This window comes from Mesoplodon bidens (genome assembly GCF_964165515.1).
Source record: "Mesoplodon bidens genome assembly, chromosome: 11".
Lineage (NCBI taxonomy): Eukaryota > Metazoa > Chordata > Mammalia > Artiodactyla > Ziphiidae > Mesoplodon > Mesoplodon bidens.
The window spans coordinates 45,485,591-45,494,547 of NC_138167.1; positions in this window are offsets into that span (position 1 = coordinate 45,485,591).

Consider the following 8,957-nt stretch of genomic DNA (forward strand, 5'->3'; position numbering starts at 1 on the left):
ACCTGCACCCTAGAGCCTGCGAGCCACAACTACTGAAGCCCGTGCGCCTAGAGCCCGTGCTCCAGAGCGAGAGGCCACCGCAGTGAGAAGCCCGCGCACCACAATGAAGAGTAGCCCCCACTCGCTGCAACTAGAGAAAAGCCCGTGCGCAGCAACGAAGACCCAACACAGCCCAAAATAAATAAATAAATAAAATAAATCTATAAAAAAAAAGAAATTCTACTTATGTTGTGTACATATATATATTACTGTACCACCCACAGTGCATTCTGATATTTTCTCTTCTATTCCATTTTGATTTTTCACATGCTGCTCTCACCCCACTAGTGAGCCTCTCCCTGGGACTCTGCCCAGCCCCCAAGCCTCATCTCCCAGCCAGCCCAGCACATTGCCAAAGTGCCATCACTCATACCTGGAACACCCATTATACAGATACTGAAATAGTTCAGACCTTTGCTTTATATGAGTCTCTGCCCAAACACCACCTCAGCCCCAGAAAGTCATTTCCTGACTATCCTGTCTAAAGTCACACTTCTTCCATAATCCTGTCACTCTCTGCCCTGTTACCCTGCTTTCTATGTCTTTGTAGCACTGATCACAACCTGATATTATGTCCCATGTATTTGCCATCTATTTGCGTGTTGTGTCTCTCCCTGACAGCCCCATGAAACGTGGACTTGATCTGTTTTGCTCACACCTGTGTCCTCCTTCCTGGTACACAGCAGCCACTAAGTAAATATCACTTTGTTGACTTCACTAGATTTCTAAATGCAAGGAGAGAAAGCACGGCTTGACTAAACCTTGGATTTTCTTCCTGTCCTCCCTTTTTTTTTTTTTTTTAATTAATTAATTTATTTTTGTTGCGGTATGCGGGCCTCTCACTGTTGTGGCCTGTCCCGTTGCGGAGCACAGGCTCCAGACACGCAGGCTCAGTGGCCATGGCTCACGGGCCTAGCCTCTCTGCGGCATGTGGGATCTTCCCGGACTGGGGCACGAACCCGTGTTCCCTGAATCGGCAGGCGGACTCTCAACCACTGCGCCACCAGGGAAGCCCCACTTCCTGTCCTCCCTTAACTATGGACTCCAGCCAGCTTCTCTGGTCTCTTGAATTGGTGTTGAGTTCTCTGCAGCCCTGCTGTGACCAGGCCCTGCAACCCATGCCTCTCCTTCTGCCCCCAGCATGCACTCAACTTTTATTGACAAGCTGGCCCCTCCCTGCTTCCATCTGCCTGTGCCTCCAGACTTCTTGGCCATCTTTTTTTATTTCCAGCAAGAATAAGAGAGGAAAGAAAGGATGAGGAGAAAGATGATGCATTGGCCTTCTCTATCACTGTTTCTCTTGCAATTAAAAAAAAAAAAGTCACTCTTGGCTATCAGGCTTCTACAGGGCTCACTCATTCCATAGCCTCTGACTTTGGCATTCTCTGCGGGTGTCCATATTGTTCCTGCATAAAATGACTTAGGAGTTCTCTTTAACTACATTCTGTAGCTCAGTGTCTTCTTCTTTTTTTTTTTTTTTGCGGTATGCGGACCTCTCACTGCTGTGGCCCCTCCCGTTGCGGAGCACAGGCTCCGGACGTGCAGGCTCAGCAGCCACGGCTCACGGGCCCAGGCACTCCGCGGCATGTGGGATCCTCCCGGACCGGGGCACGAACCCGCGTCCCCCGCATCAGCGGGCGGACTCCCAACCACTGCGCCACCAGGGAAGCCCCCTCAGTGTCTTCTGACTAGATACAAACTGCTTCTACCTCCTAAAGGGCTGTACGTTTCTTCCCCTTCTGACCATTTTGCGGGGAGGGTTACTAGTAGTTTCCTCATAATTTTGGGTTTTAAAAAGGGGATTCGATTGTTAAGTAGAAAGGACCAGGAACATGGCAGTGTGAGTGATGTGCACAGTATCTTAATAGCTATGTAAAGGGGAAAGTTGGAAAGCATGTCTCCAGTATTTGCTTGTAAATGCAGAAGATACTGGGAAAATACACATAAGGAATGAATAACAATGGTTCCCTCTGGAGCATCCCTTGAGAACAGGAAAAAATTTCAGCTATTTATTCCAAGCACTTAATCAATCAGTCAATTCTAAAAGATTGGCCCTTGCAGATGGACAAGAAGGTCCATGCAAGTTTTGTTTTGGAGAACGAAGCAGCTTGTCTGTTTGTGGAAGGTGTGACCTCATAGAGAGTGAAATTGAAGGGGATGAAGTTGATCTTTGATACTCAGGGCCGTTTTAAAAACTTTGTAAGCCCCAGGGACTCCTACTTTTACTATATCAAATATATTAAAATGCACTCACATCCTACATTACATATAATTTTGCCCTGAAATTTTGAACAGAGTTTTATAATTTTATTTTAGAAATTATTTGGCTATGAGTAATATTTAATTTGCAATTGGCTACGATTTGTCAGGAGTCATTGTCTCTCCTCTGGGAATTCTTTTGAATGAGAAAATCTAACCCACAAATTCTATTCAAATGGAATGAATATTTATAAATGCTAAATTTAACAATTAATGAATTTGACAGGTTATATTTTACTGACATTTAATTAAGTATATGTGAATTTTGTTTTACTGTTTTCTTTTTGTATTTGGAGCCAATAATTTCTCTTTGGATCCTACAAGATGCAATGGCTCCTTTGATATGTATCCCACACTTTTCCTTCTGGAACCTCTGGCTCAGGGTAAGGGAGTCCTGAGTCCCCTTCTGCCCTCTCCAATACCCCAACCTCTCCCCAACCTCCCCAGCCAACTGTCTTCAGAATTGTCTCGTGCTCAAGCTCTCCTCCTTTATTCCTTTTATTCTTTTTTTTGCTTTTTGGCCACGCCATGCGGTATACAGAATCTTAGTTCCCCGAACACGGATCAAACCTGTGCCCCCTGCACTGGGAGCACGAAGTCTTAACCACTGGACCACGAAGGAAGTTCTTCCTCCTTTATTCTTTAACCTTCTTCCTTTTATCTTTCTTTGCCACCTAAAAAAATTTTCCCATAACACTATGGCTCTGAGCTCTGGGCACTGCTGACGTGCTAATGCCCTAAGTGGTTAATAACTCACAGTCCGGGCAACATGATGACATCTTTTCATAGTTACGTTTTCATTGGGTCTTTTTGAAGATACATCTGAATTCAAAGGACTTCTTTTAATGATGTAAATTTAGGGTTTATTTTTAGGAGACATTTCTGGGCAGGTGCAAAATCTTTCGGGAGTAAATTTCCAAAAAAAAAAAAACCCAAGGAAATCCTTTTCTCCTGGGATCTCACAAATTAGTCAGGGAGATAATGTATGTACTACATAATCGTGACATAAGGTAGACAGCACCATTTAGGGAAGTGTAAATGAAGGACTGTGAGAGCACATAGTAAAAGGACTTGCTTCCAGCTGCAAGAATCTGGGGAGGCTTCCTGGAGGAGGTGACATTTAAGTTGGACTCTGAAGGATGAGTAGGATTTGAATGGGATTCTGGAGGCCTCCTGCTTTTGGCTCTGTCCCTCTGGACTAGCCGCTGTTCACAAGTCACTCCAGCAGAGGGCAGGCTGAGCAAAGGTGGGATGAAAAGTCCAATCTTTTGGCCAAGTCTCTCAATGCTGGTCTCAGCACACCCTGAACTGTCTGGACAGCTTCCTAGACTTACGAAAAAGGGTGAGTCCTCTCTATGTGAGTTTTGGAGTTATTCTGACCCAAGTGTGCGCTCCATATTTACATCTTTAGCTTTGCCTGAAATTGATACCGAGTTTGCATTTTCCATCCTTTTCCTGTAGCTCAGGGCATTCCAAAGACTGGTGCCTCCTCTCCTTGGCCACTAATGATGCCCTTTCTAGAGAAGCCAGGCCAGGCAGACTTCAGTGGTCCAAGCTGGACAAGGGGAGAGGAATGCTTCTCTAGGTTGCCATGGAAAGAGGTTCAACTTTTCCTGCCACCCCTTATTTTGTCCCTTCTCCATAAAGAACTGCAGGTTGCTCTGGAGCTTGAACTTTCTGCTGTCTTAGGTCAAGTGATTTACTAACGAAACATCCCACTTCTGTAAGGAGCTGGGGAAAGCAGAACAGGGAAGGAGAGCCAGTGTTTGATTTCAGGTGAAGTCCCAGTCTAACCCGGCGGGGAGCTCAGGAGTATAATGTGTAGCCCGTCTCGGGGCAAAGGGACTCCTCCTTCATCCTCCTGCACCCATCAATCACTGGCTCCCACTGACCCAGGGCACGTAATAAACTCACAGGCACTTCCGACTCTTGGTGCCTGGCTGAGGCAGCTCCCGCGAGCCTTGTTTTACCCTCTGAAGACAGTTGTTGGCAGGAGCCCTTAGGAGTGAACACAAGCAGCCGGGGGTGGACACGGAGCCAGTGAGGGGACCTGAGGGGGTCGGGGGCAGCAGCGATAGCATCTGCTACTCTCTGCAAGGTCCCTTCTATTTATCAGTCTCCCCATGACTGAAGACTTTGTCCCCCCAGGCAGAGCTTCTGGGAAAACCTATGAAGATTTCAAGGCCTCTCATCCTCCCATAAGGGACGTTTCCCAGTATCTCAGCACCTCCTCTGTTGCCCTCAGGAACCTAGATGTTCATTGGAGGCCTTCTCATCGCTGTCCCCGAATCCCTCCTTCCCTAGCTCCTCGAAACTCATCCCTCCAGAGTTCTCTACTCCAGGCAATCTTCACTTCAGAAAGCTCCATGTGTGTATAAATGGCAGAGAAATGCTTCAAGAGGCAGTACGTTTTATCCCGATGACCCTCTATTTCACCGAAGAGTAAGTTCTTTGAGGGCAGGGCTGTGTCCTAGTCACCATCCAGGCTGCTTACTGTGGAGTCTCCACCTGCGGTTCACAGACGTCCAGCGTCAGACTAACAGGAAGTGCTTGTAAAAATATTAACCCTCGGGCCTCCCTGGTGGCGCAGTGGTTGAGAGTCCGCCTGCCGATGCAGGGGATACGGGTTCGTGCCCCGGTCTGGGAGGATCCCACATGCCGCGGAGCGGCTGGGCCCGTGAGCCATGGCCGCTGGGCCTGCGCGTCCAGAGCCTGTGCTCCGCAACGGGAGAGGCCACGGCAGTGAGAGGCCCACATACCGCAAAAAGAAAAAAAAAAAAAAAATATTAACCCTCCTTCCCCTCCACACACGCCAAAGAAGTCTGGAAATCTGTTTTTTTCCACAAGCTCCCTACCTGATTATGGTGCGCATTAAAGAATGAGCAGAGGGCTTCCCTGGTGGCGCAGTGGTTGAGAGTCTGCCTGCTGATGCAGGGGACACGGGTTCGTGCCCCGGTCCGGGAAGATCCCACATGCCGCGGAGCGGCTGGGCCCGTGAGCCATAGCCGCTGAGCCTGCGCGTCTGGAGCCTGTGCTCCTCAACGGGAGAGGCCACAGCGGTGAGAGGCCCGCGAACCGCAAAAACAAAAAACAAACAAACAAAAAATGAGCAGGGCGGGGCCTTCAGAGAACTTTCTTAGCAGTGACCCTGGTGGCCGACTCCCTCCTCTCCGTCAAGCAGCATCTCACCCCACCCAGCACTCGATCCCCTGCATCTGCTTGACTTTTTCTTTTTCCCATCACATTTATTAGCTTATTTATTATGTCTGTTGCTTCTAGCCTCTGCCGTGTCCCCACTGGAACTAATAAGCTCCATGAGGGCAAAGATCTGTGTCTCCCTGACCGGGGTACTCCAGTACCTAGAAGGCAGCATCTACACACTGCAGGTGTTCAAGAAATATTTGTTGCATGAATGAATGAAGCATTTCTGTGGAGAGGCATCAGTGCAGCTGAAGACAAAGGTTATTCCACTTCTATCTTCTTTCATCATAGACATTGTTTTGGGGGTTCCCAAGGCTACCCTCAGGCTCAGTGATTCACCGGAAAGACCCACAGGACTCCGAAAAGCTCTTATACTCACAGTTATGGTTTATTACCATAAAAGGATACAGATTAGAGTCAGCAAAGAGGGAAAGAGCATGGGGTGAAGTCCCGGAGAAAGCAGGCTCAATCTGCAGGTGTCCCTTCCCAGTGGAGTTACACGAGGATGAGAAACTATGTGTGACACACATGCAAAGTGTCGCCAACCAGAGGAGCATATCCCAGCCTTGTTGAGGGGTTTTATCAGGGGCCAGTCAGGTAGGCATGCAATGCCCAGTGGCTGATCTTAGCTACCCAGGCTCTAGCTCCCTGCCCCATAGAGGTCAAACTGATAACGCATGGTCCAGGGCCTCAGACATGCACAAACAGGTATTCACCAAAAGTCACATTGTTAGCATAAACTATCTGGTCAAACCAATACAGCGTGGCCCAAGGCCTCAGGCATTAAAAAAAACTCTTGTCAAGCAGGATACTCCAAGGGCTCAAAGCTTATCTCCTAGGAGCCAGGTCAGGGGCCAGTCCAGAACCAAGCCTTTCCTTGGAACGTGCAGGGTTTGAGGAACCCAGGCCTGCTGAGTTAACCTTTCTGCACAGACATCAATAATCAGACACTCGACATGGACCCAACAGAGGCTGTTCTGTAACTGATCTCTTTGGTATTGATCTGACTTCTCCTTAAACATCATTGTACCTAATTAGCATATACTTGCAGGCTAATTCTGCCTCAGAGTTGGGCTATACATTCATTTAACAAAGAGTTACCAAGCATCTACCATGCGCTAGATGCAGTGTTTCACTGGGAATGCAAAAATGAGCACAATAGACCTCATCTCCGTCTTCAAGAAGTTTAGAGTCTAGTCTAGTTACAGGCCAGTTTTTGGACTTTGGCATGTAAAACCATGATTTATCTCATGATTTTTCTGAGATAATCTATTTCAAAGGTAGGCAGGGAAAAGGGACCATGGAATAAAGATAACAAATATATGGGTGAGAAAGCTCCTACCATATGGTCAGCTCTGCCCTTTGAACCTGCTGCTGCAGATCTTGGGGACCCTCCAGTGGCTTGTCTGAGGCCAGAGATTTGCTTGAAGCAAGGCTGCCTTCTGAGATAAAGGGCAGCCAGAGCATATCAACGCTGTGTTCATATGTATTTATCAAATACTTACATGGCAGCTACTGTGGGCAGTACCCGTTGCCACCCCATGCCCCTGTCTGCAGCTCCTGCCATGCTCCTGATGCAGGCTGCGTGTCCTGGGAAGGGTAGCAGGCACCACTAGCTCTGCCCCTGGAGCCCCTTCTGGATCCAGTGCTTTCTTACTCTCATATGCCCATCAGCTTAGCCCTCCCATCCCAGACTCATGTCCTCCTTGGCCTCTCCCTAACCGGTCCCTTTCCTTATATCCTTAGAAACCCTCTTTCTCATAGGAACATACTCCCGTTTATTCTTGAACTTTCCTGCTATTGCTCCTGGCACTCTGCTTTCACTGAAGCTCAGCTTTCCCCAGATATATTGGTTCTCAGGTAATCAATGAAGTGGAGATAGAATCAGGCTGAAGTCTGAGAGGCGAGCTAGGGCAGTAATGAGGATGGAAACAGGAGTTCAAGAAGAAACACCCAAGGGCAGATCTGAAGGTCCCAGAGTCACCTTTCAGTGGACGAGAAAGAGGTGAGGAGCTCTAAGACATGTGGGAAGGGATGATGGACCAAGGAGGCAACAGATGAAATTGCAGGAGCTTGGGAAACGCAGAGCCACCATGATTAGCCCTTAGCGCGCCTTTGTGCAAATTTGAAAAAGGTCCTCCTTCCCCCACCCAAATGCAGCCATGTTGGGGCACACAGCATGGTGAGTGGAGTGAGAGCTGGGTTCCAGCTCCCATTCTCCCTTTGACCTGGGCACCTTTCAGGGCGACCTGTGCATGAATATACAGAGTGACCCTAGGAAACCCCAGGACAGAAGAGGCAGCCCTGTCTCCCTCCTCCTCCCCAAGTGAGATCAGCCAAACCAAGTCCAAAGGCGGTTTGGCAAACTTATCCACACTAGGCATTTCAATCCAAGGGGCAGGGCAGACACAGCTGTGGAATTTGGGCTGCAGTAGTTTTCAGAGTCTGGTGGCCATCTGGGTGGTGCCCTGGAAGGGCTCTACCAGGAAAGAAAGACCTTGGAAACTCATCCTAGAACTAGTAGGAATGAGGAAGGTGTAGACTTCCAGCCTACTGCTGGGGCCCAATGGCTGCTGGGCCCCAAGAACAAGGGAGCCAGGCAAGCAGATCTCCATGTCATTACTTGCTGTCCCTGCCCTCACTCCATCCTCCCTGATATGTCCAAGTCCCATATCAATGCCAGCACCTCAGATTCTGTTACTCTACATCATTTCTGTATCTCTCAGTTCAGCATCAGCTCTGCTCATACACAGTAAATGCTTGTGGATTAAACATGGGGACTCATTCTCTCTGTGACCATCATTTGTATGATATTTATGCACTATAGAATAAACATTAAATACATAATATGTACATTGTACTGTAGCAGAGTAATTTCAAATATATCATAAAATGATGGGGATGGAAGTGATCTTAAACTCATTGAAATTCAACATCCTCTCTCTACAGAGAAGGAAACTGATACCCAAAGTAGAGGAGTGTCTTACCCAGAGTCGCACAGCTAGTGAGCTGGGATGCAGAGATGAAAGAAAAGTCAGATGGGGAGTGGAGTTTGGGCCCGGCAAGCAGGGAGAAGGCTCGCTAGTGGTTGAAGTCCCAGGCCTTGCCTTTGCTCCTGACCTGTGTGGCTAAAGCAGAAAGGGAAATTCTGAGTGTGGAATAATAGAAAAAGTGTAGATTGGTCTCTGTTCCCAGTTCCTGGCACAGAGCTCTTAAAACCCTTATAATTTCCTGAGTTACAGGCGCATCTGACCCAGAGCTCCTAAATCCCTTGAAATTCCCTGGGTGATGGGAGCTCTTTTGTTCTAATGAGGCGACCCTGGGTGGGCTCCTGGATGGGGGCTGATCACTAGGAAGGCCAAGTTATGATTAGAAGTGTGGAACTACCAGTCCCCCCACCCCCATTCTCTGGAAAGGGGAGGGGGACTGGAAGTTGAGTCAATAATTAATATTCCTAA